Below are 14458 nucleotides of genomic sequence, written 5' to 3' on the forward strand. Positions count from 1 at the left end.
CCTGGAATCAAAACTGTTAGGTAGTATTTATGCATAGTTACAGCACAGCACTTGACCTATATAAAGTGCTTAGTGAACACTGCCTCTCATCTGGGAGAGGCAGAAACACTGAGAGGAGGAAGTGATTTGCTCAATGCTTAGTGGTGATTCATTGAGGAAGTTGGGTGCACATGTAGTGGTGGCCATTCCAAATATACTACTTACTGGACTTGGGTCCTGATTGAGAAAGGGGAGGGGCTACTCAGAATTGACATTAGACCATTCATAGCATGCCTTGTTTCTTTTCTAGCTACTGAAGGTCCATGTCCTTGTCTAAATACTTTGATCTTTAAGCTGCCAAGGATACAATCTTTGGGCTTGACAACCTTATTAAAGGATAAACACTAATTTGCTTAAATAGAGGCAGTTACTTACTTAATGCTCCCTATGTCAGTGAAATTATAGGCACAATCCTGGTCCAAGTTGAAGGATTCAACTATCCTCTGATTGCCTTTCCCTTCTCTTACAAACCCTTGGTACAAATGATCTATTTCAATTGATTCTACAGCTTAATCTCTAAGGGAATCTAGTAGTCGTTCGGATGGCAAGAGGAAGTTTAAGATGATTTTGTGTGAGCATTTCCATTCCCAGATGGTTATAAAGTCTGCAATATGTGAGGTCTCTGACCATTTCCCTTTCAATTGACTTACTGTCCATTGTTTTGTTTTTGTTTTTTTTGTTTTTTTGTTTTTTTTGCAGGGCAATGAGGGTTAAGTGACTTGCCCAGGGTCACACAGCTAGTAAGTGTTAAGTGTCTGAGGTTGGATTTGAACTCAGGTACTCCTGAATCCAGGGCGAGTGCTTTATCCACTATGCCACCTAGCTGCCCCCTTACTGTCCATTGTAAATTGACTTATAAGTAACCTTGACTTATAAGCAACTTTTAATCTCAAGAACCCAGAGATATTCTTGTAATTTTTCATTTTGTGTAGTGGCTAGCATCTTAGATTAGCTATCAAGAACCTTGGGCTCTATTTCTGGTAATTGACTTGATTTGCAATTATAGCTTCTCCTTCAAGGTTACTTTTCCCAGTGACTTTGGTGGGCTGGAGACCCAGAAGGCAACTAACAACTCCTGCCCTCAAAGTTCTAGGGGTAACTAGAAGGGATGGGATGGTTACTCTGGTTCTGTTGCTCATGAACTCCCTTCTAGTGTATTCCCCATTGCTTAAAAATTTGTGTGAGAAATAATTATTAATAATTGATATTTTGGGGGACCCAGTGATCTCTCCTACTTTCTTAGTCCTTTCTCCCCTCTCCCACCCCCACAACTCCAAGGTCTAAATTCTCCTTGAAAGTAAGATTTATTTGGATCAAAGTAGTTTTGGGTGGAGAGAGATCCCTTTGTCTAGATAGCCTAAGGACTTTACTGATGAGACTTGGCTTGCATGAACCAGTTCTAGGTGGAACCATTGTGCCCCAATCAGCTTGGGTGGGGTCTAGATTCTCTCTCTGATGTCATCTTTATATATAAACATTTTTATTTAAAGTTCTTAGTTCCAAATTCTATCCTTCCTTCCCTCCCCCTTCCCTGAGGTGGTAAGCAATCAGATATAGGTTATACATGTGAAATTATGTAAATCATTACCATATTAGTCATTTTGTACAAGAAAACTTGAATAAAAGAAAAAAATGAAAGAAAGTAAAAAAGAGCATGCTTCAGTCTGTGTTCCATCAATATCAGTTCTTTCTTTGGAGGTGTATAGTATGCTTTATTATTAGTTCTTTGAGATTGTCTTGAATAATTGTATTGCTGAGAATAGGTAAGTCATTCACAGTTCTTAATTGAACAATATTGCTGTCACTGTGCACAACGTTCAGATGTCATCTTGACCAAGAGTTGAGTGGCCTGAGTCATGTATCCCCAGACTTCATTTTAGTATAATACACCTCCAAATCATGTCAACCAATTAGATGTGATTTCTATGTGATGGACCTCCTACAGTTAATATAAGCCAAGACCCCACCACCATTAGAGGTCTTTGGCCTTACAGAGATGGCTATATGTCCATCCTTTTATTTATAATCTGTCACCCTATTAATAAAATTATTAAGTTACCCCAGAATTATGTCTCTCATATTTTTAGTCATCACAATTTGACAGCTAAGAGTTAACCAGCTTTTAGAAAGAGCTATTTACAGAGATGAAATGAAAGTTAAGAAATGAAGTACAAAACACCTTTCAAATTGGGGTCACAATCTTCCTTCTGTATATTTTTAGTCCCTGGGAGAGTGGGTTCAAACTTAATGAGCCTGTGACAAAGGGACAATTATAGCTCCTGGTTTCTTTGTGGAGTCTTCATGAAATACCCTTGTAGTATGTTTAATGTTGGTGCCCTCATACAATCCTGAAGTTTCCTTTCTTGTGTGTGTCTAATTTATCTTTGACATGTCGTGAGAGACAATGTAGATGCAGCTATTGTCAGCCTCTGCTATTTTGGGGGAGACCACTAACAATCATTATGGGAAGTCCAAATCAGCCAACCTTTTGAATTTCACAAGGTTGTTGTTTGGTCAGTGGAGGGGGGTGGGGGAAGGGAAGAGACAGATAAGGAGAAAGTGACAGAGACTCAAATCTTTTATTTACTCCCCCAACTTGTCACAAGGATCTGCCTTCTTAAGGCCTTTCTATAGAACATTTTATTATTTACATTAGTTGAGACTGTGGGATGTGAGATAAATATATATGTGTGTGTGCGTGTATGTATGTGTGTATATATATGTATATATGTATATATGTGTATATATATATATAAAGCACCTACAATGTGCCAGGCACTGTGCTAAGCACTTTACAAATATTTTCTCATTCGAGTCTCAAAACAATCTTGGATAGGTGCTATCATTATTCCTATTTTACAGTCAAGGAAACAGAGTTCAGACAAAGATTAAGTGACTTGCCCAGGGTCACACAAATAATAAATATCTGAGGTCAAATTTGACTCCTGATTCCCAGTCCAATGCTTTTCTTATTATCCATTTTGCTTCCCTTAAATGTTTTACTGGTAGTGTGATTTAAAAATTAACCAAATTATCCAATTCTGTATTATTGATATTTTTTGCATAACTCAACACATAGAGATACTCTTATTCTGTTACAGTTGGAAAATGGACATTAACTCATTTTTAAAAAAATAAATGGTTTATTACACATTAACTATCACTATAGCCAACTAAACTTATTTAGCAACTCTTTACTTTTTATTATTTTTTTAACTCTTTACTTTTTAATTAATTAATTTCAAGGCTTAAGGTATCATAAGTTTTTCAATCATTCCCTCTAATTTATAGGATTATAGCCTTATACCTGGGAAGGACATTAAAAGTCTTTTAGCTGGGGGCAGCTAGGTGGTACAGTGGATGAAGCGTGGGACCTGGATTTAGGAGGAACTGAGTTCAAATTTGATCTCAGACACTTGACACTTACTAGCTGTGTGACCCTGGGTAAGTCACTTAACCCTCATTGCTCCACTGGGGGAAAAAAAAATCTTTTAGCGGGCTTGGAGTCAGGAAGACCTGAGTTCAAATGTGGCCTCAGACATTTGACACTTACTAGCTGTGTGACCCTGGACAAGTTACTTAACCCCAATTGTCTCGCCCACCTGCTCACCCCCTGCCAAAAAAAAAAAAGTCTTTTAGTTTAGGGCTTTTTTTTTTTTAGTGAGGCAATTGGGGTTAAGTGACTTGCCCAGGGTCACACAGCTAGTAAGTGTTAAGTGTCTGAGGCCGGATTTGAACTCAGGTACTCCTGACTCCAGGGCTGGTGCTCTATCCACTGCACCACCTAGCTTCCCCAAGTTTATGGCTTCTTAAACTTTTTCTACCCAATAAATTTTCACCTAATAAATTTTTATAATACCTTGGTTATTGTGAGGAAAACAACTCCTGCTCAATAATTCTCTGGAACTCAGTGGCAGTGATGTGTCAAAGACTCATTTATTGTCATTTTCACGAGCATGGCCAACTCAGTGTGCAGCTGGTTGGTGCAAAGAATGGGGGCTTGCAGGCCCCATTTTAACCCCTAGTTCCTAACACAAATGGACCTTCCCCTTTTTCATCACTGGTCAATTACTCAAGGGTTACAATCTACAAAACTAGCTAACCAGAACGCAGTATTCCCAACCCTAATTTCCATAATTATTCTTTGGGTTCTTAGCCAATGAGGGAGGTGACATAAGGACATTTCTTCAATCCTCCTTTATATGGACATAGCTCAGGAGAGAACCTGATTGAGACCAGCACAGGGCTCCTTGAACCATGTGATTTTGTTTGCTGGAGGGAAGGAGGGGATCTGAGACCTTTGTCCTAAAACAGGTCAGGAGTATAATTTGAATGGTGACTGTTATATCCTCAATGAGAGGAGACCATTACCCATTTGCTCACAATCCTTCCACTTTATTGTTGACTATTGGGCTCCTCTCATTCCATTTATTGAATATTTCCTCTGCCTCTTGGTCTAAATCTGTGAATATTAGCATTTAAATGTTTGCCTCTACTTTCCTAAATGGAGTAACCTTTGTGGGGGAATTCTCTATTAGCCTCTGAATCAGCCCTGGAAGGAAGGGGGTAATACAGCATCCTATCACTGTTAAAAACCCCTGCCACTATGATGAGAGGCAACAAAACCTTTTCATTTCCCAAACCAGGATTCCATTCATCCTATCCGGGTAGTATTAACCCCTGAGTTTTCTGCTAATTCTGCAGTCAGTGTACTTAAGCCCTTCAGGGCTCTAGTTATTGAACCATCAGGGACAGTATTATTTGTGATAAAGGTGCAACATTGGGCACCCAGCATGACACACACTCTCCCCTTTTCTGCTAGCATCATATCAAGGGCCATCCTGTTTCCCCAAGCCATTCTGCTAGTTACAGCTAGTTGTTCAGAAATACCCTGTACAGGGGCAGCTAGATGGCGCAGTGGATAGAGCACCAGCCCTGGAGTCAGGAGTACCTGAGTTCAAATCCAGCCTCAGACACTTAACACTTACTAGCTGTGTGACCCTGGGCAAGTCACTTAACCCCAATTGCCTCACTAAAAAAAAAAAAGAAAGAAATACCCTGTACAGCATCCCTTCAAGGCTGGTTTTGTTCCTTGGAAAATTCTATCCTCATTGTATTTTTGGTAACAACCCCCAGGTATAACACAAGGAACAAATCTCAATGACTACCAAGCCTACAATATCAAGCATGGTTAACAGCATTAGCTAATATCAAGTTTCTTTGTAATTTCAGTAACACACTCCCAATGTCCATTCAGTTAGCAATTTCATCTTGGATCTCAAATGTCCCATATAACTGTCTGGTCTCTGGAATTCCTTTTCTTGGGGCAGTCTGGAAGATGTCTTGTCTCCAGGGCATCTCTTCAGTAGATCTACTTCTCAGGTTTCAAATTGCCTGTAGAGACTCCTCACAGGTCCCTTTTAAAATCTCAATACAATACAGATCTTAATACAAATTGGTACAGTCTCTCAAATTCTACTCCCCCAATAACTATTCCATTCAGTAAGGACTACCTCAAATCTTATGGTTCTGATCTTACTAACAATAAGAGGAATATCAAAATCAAAGTCTTAGAGTTTACCTGAACCTTAAAGAATTTATAACATGAGTGCCCCCATATTGTTCACAGCTTTGTCTATTCTTTCTTCAACAAACATTATTAACAACAGACCAAAGGGTTACCACTACCTTGATACCTGCAGGCTATAACCTAAATGTTTCAAAATACCACAGAAAACAGAACTCTTAAATCTTTCCAAATTACATATAAATCTATTTGACCTCGTTTCTCTAAAAATTCTTACTCAATCATTTAAGATCTACTCCTCACATAAAACTTAGATTACAGAATACTTTGTAAGCAGATGACTATCAATGAACTTACATAAAAGTTACCAAGTTAACTTCAATTGTAGTAAAGACTTAGGATGACACTTAATTCATTTCAAAACAGCGTATGTCAAATAAGTTGTCCATAATAAACCATGTTTGTATTATAGGACATGTTTCACAGACAGGTGTTATTTCCACATTACATAATAAACTTAAAATTGATCTCTCCATAGATGTAACAAAATATTCTATAAGTTACTTCCTTCTAAGAAAACTGGTTGTGTAAAACTGTTTCTTCAAAACAAGCTTGAGATATTTCTGATTCAATTTTTAAATGCTTAACCAATAACAGATGGCAAAACTAGATGCCTATGCACTTTAATAGTTTGAGTCATGCCTGCATCTCACCTAGATATTACAATATTAACCTAGGGATGAAGAGCCAATGTTGTGTTCATGCTAATTAAGTGACATGATTATAGGAATTTGCCATAAAAGAAGAGAGGCAAAGCTCTCAGGGAATAATACTTTCCCTAACTCCATGTTCATTCCAGGTAGAAGCTCTGCAGACAGCCAGGTGTCTTGAGTCAGGCTCAAAGTCAGCAAAGTCAGCTAGGTGGGACCCATATGACACACTGGGGAAACTGAGCTAGGAAAAATCTACCTCAACTCTTGCCAAAGTCATTCTCCCAGCCTTTCCCATGATAGTCCACCACCTGCTGCTATTCATGCTGTGTAAAACCTCTTCAGGGTTGCTGGCATCATGGCTGCTTACTGGCTCAGGAGTAATGTACTATTCCTATGATGACAATATCAATTAATGTCATAAATAGCAAACTCAAAGTGAAATAGCAATTAAATAGCAAACTTCAAGTGAATTCACTTCTCCAGGATCATATATCTTAGGTAGCAAGCATTAACTATACGTGTACCCATGTTAATTTGATGCTTTTCATCCCTGAGTTAACACTATACAAATGAATCTGCCTTGAGATGCTCAATAATAAACAATCCCAAATTGCATACTGGAAACAGACTCAGATGTCCCACTCAACCACAGTGGGTACTGTCCTCAGAATTACTTTAAATCTTTGAGATGACTCAACTACTCTACATATGTTCCTACACATGTTCTAATTCCAAATAACAATCATAGGTAGGTAGACTCCTATTTCCTATTAAGGTGATATAAGACAATTCACAAGTTACCAATGTTCACTAGTATATTTTATACATATCAAATTCAGGCACTAATTTAACTATATTGCTTAATACCAATAAATTCAGGTCAAAACAGCAAGTTCTTCCTCACAGCTTACTAGTTATTTAGATACTTTATTATTAGTTTAATAACCATTTAATTCAATAATGCAATAACAACCTTCCACTTTGTCTACCCTGATAGAAATTATTTTTTCACCATAGCTTATACAATTGTTTACCAAATTATTATACACTATAAGAAAATTTAGAAACATAATACCTTAAAGCATTAGGAATTTTTAAAACTTGAAACAAAATCAATTAATTACCAATCAGGTATTCTTAATTCAGTTGCATGTTTTTGCTCTATACTTTATATAACACTTGCCCTATGCCAAGTGCTTTACAATCATGTGATCCTCATTATCATCCCCTTTACAAAAAAGTCGACTGAGACAGATAGAACTATCTTGGGGTCACAAAACTAGTAGATTTCTTAACACCAAATCTTTTTAATATTAAGTCCTAATTTACCATAATAATCCTGATAGAGGAGCTTACATTCAGACCATGTTATTTCTTTTAGGGCAGATTTTGGTTTAAATCAAATCATCTGTGGATTTATGGTAACTAATGTGGACTAATGGTAACATTTTAATTTCTATGGCCTAATACTTTGCATTTGTAAAAGAAAAATATTATCATTCATACATTCTTATAATACCTTTGTAAAAGACATGCAGTGATTTCCCTGCTACATAAAAATTTATTTCCTCCTTTTCTCTAAGGAGGTAGGACCTCCCATCCTACCCTTGAAATTTATCAGATAACAAGTAAAAGTTAAAATGTGCTGGCTTGCTTTCTTCCTTACAGCAGCTTTTCAGTCCCAAGTCTTTTGTGGCCTGCAGGCAAATAATTTGGCTGAATGCTGAAAGAGTGTGGCCCGTTTCAATTTGGATAGCACAAGGAGCTATTTCAAATTCCATATAAAGCATATTAACCAATAACTAATCTTTACCATATCCAATACTTATATAACATTAGATTTTGTGTCTTTCTAGAGATTTATCCTAAAAGGTGGCTAGACTGGATTAAGTAGATGATTATCTAACCTTTACTGAGCATGGGGTTAGATTTTTTTGTGTGTGTGAGGCAATTGGGGTTAAGTGACCTGCCCAGGGTCACACACCTGAAGTCGGATTTGAACTCAGGTCTTCCTGACTCCAGGGCTGGTGCTCTATCCACTGTGCCACCTAGCTGCCCCTGGGGTTAGATCTTAAAGCCTTAAAATACAGCTAAGGATATTCTGAAAGGTTCTTACTATGCCCCCTTCACAGAAAACTATTATTACAATCAATTCAATTCATAACCCAAAAGAATTTAAAGAATCTACATTCTGACAATATCTCTAATACAATGAACTATTAAACTGTTGGGCACTTTTCCTTTAAATATTGCAAATCACCTGAGGTAACCAGCTTAAAACTATACAAATTTCCTGATGGAGTATAATCATAATAAATTTCACTTAAAATGAGACCAGAATTGATTCAATTACACCTTCCAAATGCTATCATATAGAACCTCAATTGATAATTTCATTTTAGTATTAATCCACCCAAGAACCATTTATTTCAAGCACTTCCTATTTTCCTGGGTTTTTTTAAACTATTCTATTACAAAATAATTTTTTTAAGTGGTAGCATATAGTTTGTATGATTCCCAAAATTTCTTAAACAGATAGTCCCATCAAATTCAATTACCCTTTTGGATGATTTCCTTATGACCCAGAACTTTTCTTTTGGTTTAAATTAATATTTTAATGCCACATTCAGTTTTCTAATTAGTTTGCAAGACAATGCTAGAGCAGCAAGTTTTCTGTCCTTCCCCTACTTCCTTAACCTAGCCACATTTTGCGGGTAGCTTTATCAAACAATTAAACAAAACTTTCCTTCTAAATTCCAAGCACAAACTTACATTTTCAACAGAAACTTGGACACATACGACAGAGACAAGACAATACAGACACACATGAAACAATCCCATATAATTCCTTTTTACCTTTTCTTTAACCTAATTTACACTGGTCAAAGGAGCTCCAATAGGCCAATTTGGTTCATCATCATCTTTAGTTAATTCTGATAATTTTTAAACAATGTTTGTGCACATCAAAAATATGTTTCATAACCATTTGCAATGCCACAGATCTATAAAATGGCTCAGCTAAATTAGATAATTTGAAATTTGTATGCCCCAACCTTTTACCCTGAGATATTCCTAGCTTTGAGAAATAGCTTGTGATGGTACTTAATGCACTCCAGAGCTTCTTCATGGGCACAGGCACCTTTTACCAGAGTTAAGTAATACAAAGTCAAAAACCATTCTTAGTCAATGTGGTTCAATGATTAACCATTTTGGAAATTAAAAAGAATCCACCAGACTATTATACCCAAATTCAAAACTTGTTCATCCCAAAATATTTTATCCCATTTCAATCACTGTCTGGTTCTTCCTAGATAATTGCAGGTAAGCACTTAAAGTAACAGAACACATTTTCCCCCCTTTTTTATCCTTTCAGTTTTCTTTCACTGTCAGTACAAATAGGATTCAATTTCTTTCTACTCCCTTAATTTGTTCCATAAAAGGGCTGTCTTTTAGGGATTTCTGAGAGACCACTTTTACTCAGTTCCTTCAACACCATCCTTGGTGACTTTTCTAATTCAGGGGAACCCTCTATAGTCTCCTTTTTATCCCAGCCTGCAGACTTGAACTGCTTGGCTATAAGCCTTCTGACTTGAACCAAATGGCCCCACTGAAGTTTGCCTAGACTCCCGGCTTTTTAGCCACCCAGGAAGTACTCGAATAGCCCTTTCCTCCTGTGGCATCTGTGCACACAGATTTACATGGCTTGAAATTCCCCCTGATTTGATAAATTCTCACACCCCGCCCCCTTGAGTCCTCTTAATCTTTTCCCTGTTTGTGACATCTCTGCCCAAGTTCCTCCTCTGGTTTCATTAGGAGTTGGGCCTCCAGGCTCCAATGATAACAGTTCAGTGAGACATCCTGTCGAAAGAGTGGTGGAACCCGGAGGTACCCATAGCTTTTTTCAAATCTCGATGGGACCTCCAAATTCTGAGGAAAATTACTCCTGCTCAATAATTCTCTGGAACTCAGTGGTGGTGATGTGTCAAAGGCTCATTTACTATCATTCTTGCAAGAATGGGCAACCTTGGGGCAGCTAGGTGGCGCAGTGGATAGAGCACCGGCCCTGGGGCTAGGAGTACCTGAGTTCAAATCCAGCCTCAGACACTTAACACTTACTAGCTGTGTGACCCTGGGCAAGTCACTTAACCCCAATTGCCTCACTAAAAAAAAAAAAAATGGGCAATCTAGTGTGCAGCTAGTGGGTGCAAAGAATGGGGGTTTGCAGGTCCTGTTTTAACCCCTAGTTCCTAACATGAATAGACCCTTCCCTTTTTCATCATTGGTCAATTACTCAAGGGTTACAATCTACACGCAAAAACTAGCTAACCAGAATGCAGTATTCCCAACCTTAATTTCCATAATTATTCTTTGGGTTCTTAACCAATGGAGGAGGTGACACGGGGACATTTCTTCAATCTTTCCCTATATGGACATAGCTCAGGAGAGGACCTGATTGAGACCACCAATGGGGGAACTATCCACAGTCAGATGATCACCCCCATCAGTCCTTTATAAAAGTATCTGCCTGTCTCCTGCTCCAGGAGATTGGTATCTCAGAGCCACGCTCTGTGCCATGCCTTCTCCCCATGAGAAGAAGTCCAAGGATTTCACTCTTTGTTTCCCTTCCCCAGCCCCTAAATAAACTATTATCTTGTTCTATTGGATTTGTGTGCAAGAGGGTGTAATTTTTTAAAGAGGAATTCCTGCTTTCCCAGCCTTGACGCCATCATGGTCATACTCACTGTGTGCCCCGCCACTCTGTGGCTCCTGCAGTGCCAGGCCTTGACCTCCTGACCGGACCCAAGTAGAGCCTAGACTGCCAACATGCGCTAAGTGGCCGCCTACCTCCTGGCCATGCTCAGCAGCAACAACTCCCCCCAACTCTGAGGACCTGAAGAAGATCCTGGATAGGGTGGGCATTGAGAGGGACGAGGAGCTCATGAAGAAGGTCATTGTCGAACTGAGCAGCAAGAACATCAATGTGATTGCACAGGGGAGCAGTAAGCTGGCCTCCATGCCCTGCCAGTGCTGGCTCTGCTGCCCCAGCTGCTACAGAGAAGAAGGAAGAAAAGAAGGAGGAGTCAGAAGAGTCCAATGATGATATGGGCTTTGGTCTCTTTGACTGAGCAACCACCCTGATCCTGGAGTGAATAAACCTTCTATTTAAGAAGAAATTTAAAAAAAGAGGAATTCCTAAGAACCCCTACCCCAAACCCCCTACCCCATTTTCCACACAACATTTTCTCACAATTCTTTTATTGTTAAACATTATGATTATTTCCATCTTTAAAAATTATATACAATTCAGCTGTGTAAATCTTTGATTAGGTAGATCTCTCTTCTGTTATTTATATATGTTTTCAAGGTACATTCCCAACAATAGAATCATTGGATCAAAAGGTATGGTCATATTCACAACTTTAATGTGTATTGCCAGATTTTATGAATTGGATTCATTAATTCTTTCAGGTCATTATGATACTATTTAATTCACTGAAGAAAAATAATAATCTGAGTATGAATCTTGATGCATAATCTCATATTTAACTCATTGTCCAAAGCAACTAATACATATTCTCAAAGGACCTAGCTTTTATCCAGAAGATGAGAGGATCACCTTTTGGTGTTAAGGTACAAGAAGTCGCTTGCCTAAAAGAGACTTTGCTGTAGGGGAGAATCATAGACTTGTAACCACAGTGCTGAACCCTAAAACACCACATTTCCAAGTTCTATGATTACATTTGGAAGCATCGGTCTGGGTCAACGCTGCTTTCTTTCCTAAAGAGCTACGTTTACAAGTGGAAAAGCAACTTCTTTTCAGTAAAGGACCAAAATATAGGCTAGGAGCTGAATCCATGCCATCCTTTCCATTAGACTTCCCTAGGCAATGACTAGCGGATTCCTTTGGAGATCTCTGGGTACCATTCTAAAATCACTGATTCCAATGGCTTCATTTCAGCCCAGAAGGAACTTCCTGTCTACAATGTATCTGCTGCCCCAGTCTTCTAATGCTGAGAGCTATGTGGATCGGTCTGAGGAAGAGATAGAAGAAGGGAGGTTATCAAAAGCCTGTTGAATTATCTGACGCAAGAGTGACTGCCTTGTTTTCCTTGCTGGCTCCTTTCCTGGGTTCCAAAGCAGCTGAAAAAACAGCCTAAGTTTTAAACAAGGAAGAAAAATGCTGGCATGAAGGGTGTCTGTCGCAGGGACTTGGCACAGCCAGAGGAAAGGTTTGTTTAGCTTTAGCTTGGGTTTTATTAAGGCAGAATCTCATTGAAGCCTCCAAGATAATAGGCTCCCTGTTGAAGGACATTACAGATTCAATGAATTTCCTTCCCAGTTTCTCAGCAAGACCCTTTCCATGCAGATGCAAATAAAAAGCACACAATGAAGGAATCTCTGCTGGGAATTCTCAGGGAATGAAGGGCCCAGCTCCTCCCTTGTGGAAGAGCAATGAGAGCCTATGGGGAGGACCCTAGGCTGGGGGCTGGGGGCTGGGGGAAAGAAAGCCCTCGGATTTTCCTTAGCCCAGTCCCTTGCACTGGGTGCATTTTGGACATAGTAGCCTATAGCAGTCTCTCTCTAATCTTATCTCCTCTGACTTAGGCCCTTTTTTGCCAGTTCAGTTAACAGTGGTCCACATTCTCCCTCCCAGTTGTGGCCAGTTCACCCACACGCTGGTTGCTAAAGAAGATTTAGAGATGGTAGAAGACTTAGAAGCTATCTGGCTAAACCCCCTCATCTTGTAGATGACAAAATAAAGACCGGGAGATATTGAATGACTTGCCTGAGGTCACTCAGGAAGAGCAGAGCAGGAATCTGAACCCACCTCCTCTGATTTCCAAATCTCTGCTCTTTCAAATAGCTACCAATTCAGCTAAAGTATGTGACCAGAACAAGAAGGGGAATGGGGGAGGTGGGAGAATTGTGAGGAGGCATTAAGGGATCTGAAAGGAAACCTGGCAGTAGAACTAGAAAAAGGGAAAGCTTGAGAAGAAAATCACATTCCCCAGCTGCCTGTTCAGATCTACAGCCCTAGACAAACACAGGCAGAACTTACTTTTCCCTCGTTAGCACTCCATAACCAGGATCATAGGTAAACCCAGAAGGCTATAGCTTTTAAAAACTACATGTACCATTCAACATGCATCCAATTCCTTTATCACACCATCCCCACTCAGGTATCCCACACCTAAGATTGTTTGTTGATACTGTAAAATCCAGGTCTTAAACAAAATCATGCAATAATGAGCTGCTATTCATTTTGAGCAACTAGGTGACAGAGTAGATAGAGTGTGGGACCTGAAGTCAGGAAGACCTGAATTCAAATCCAACCTCAGACGCGTGCTAGCTGTGTGACCCTGGGCAAGTCACTTAACCCTGTTTCCCTCAGTTTCCTCATCTGTTAAATGAGCTGGAGAAGGAAATCGCAAATCACTCCAATCTCTTTGCCAGGAAAACACCACACAGGGTCATAAACAGTCTGACATGACTGAAATGACCAAACCATGTACCATGAGGAAGAATGGGGAGGGGGAGCACTAAGTTTAGATTAGACATAGCCCCTGTCCTCATGAGGCTTCTAGCCAGGAAGAAGATAGGAAATGCACTCAAATAGCTTTCAGATGTTCAGAAGATAGCTCAAACCAAAGTGCTATATGAACCCAAAAGGGAAAGAGTACAGCTTCACATTAATTCCTTCTCCCCAATGACTCTAGTTAGTGCAAATTGTCCTCATTTTATCCATGAGGAAACTGAGCCAGAACAGTTAGACTTGATCAGTCATATAGTTGGACAGCTAAGGATCTACATGTGGAAGAGACCTTTTAAGGATCATTTAGTCCAATGTCTTCATTTTATTGTTGAGGAAAAAAGGAGCCCCAGAGAGGGAGAAATAACTTGTCTGATGTCACATAAGTAGTCATTAGCTGAACCAGTCTGAAGAATGTAAATGCTATGGTAACTAAATGTCAGAGCCAGGTCTTCTGCTGCAAATCCAAAACTCTTTATGCCCATTCTGTGAAAGATTAGGGAGGATAAGTACCAACCCCATACTTCCTAATCTGCCCAGAAAAGATCCACCCACATGCAGAAAAATTATCAAACATCTCTACTTTAATTGGAAGACATTGCAACATCGTCCCTCATCATCCTGGGGACAAAAAGGCTTCCTGCATCA

The 14458-nt window shown here is 39.3% G+C and overlaps 1 protein-coding gene and 1 pseudogene across 1 annotated transcript in view; both read left to right on the forward strand.

Moving 5' to 3' along the window:
* The window catches only part of RAD51B (RAD51 paralog B), an 885837-nt gene that overhangs the window by 855936 nt on the left and 15443 nt on the right, over positions 1-14458 (forward strand). The gene's annotated exons all lie outside the window — the stretch shown is intronic.
* LOC122742569 lies at positions 11104-11405 on the forward strand (annotated as a pseudogene).

The sequence above is a fragment of the Dromiciops gliroides genome, chromosome 2, assembly GCF_019393635.1.
Source record: "Dromiciops gliroides isolate mDroGli1 chromosome 2, mDroGli1.pri, whole genome shotgun sequence".
Classification (NCBI taxonomy): Eukaryota; Metazoa; Chordata; class Mammalia; order Microbiotheria; family Microbiotheriidae; genus Dromiciops; species Dromiciops gliroides.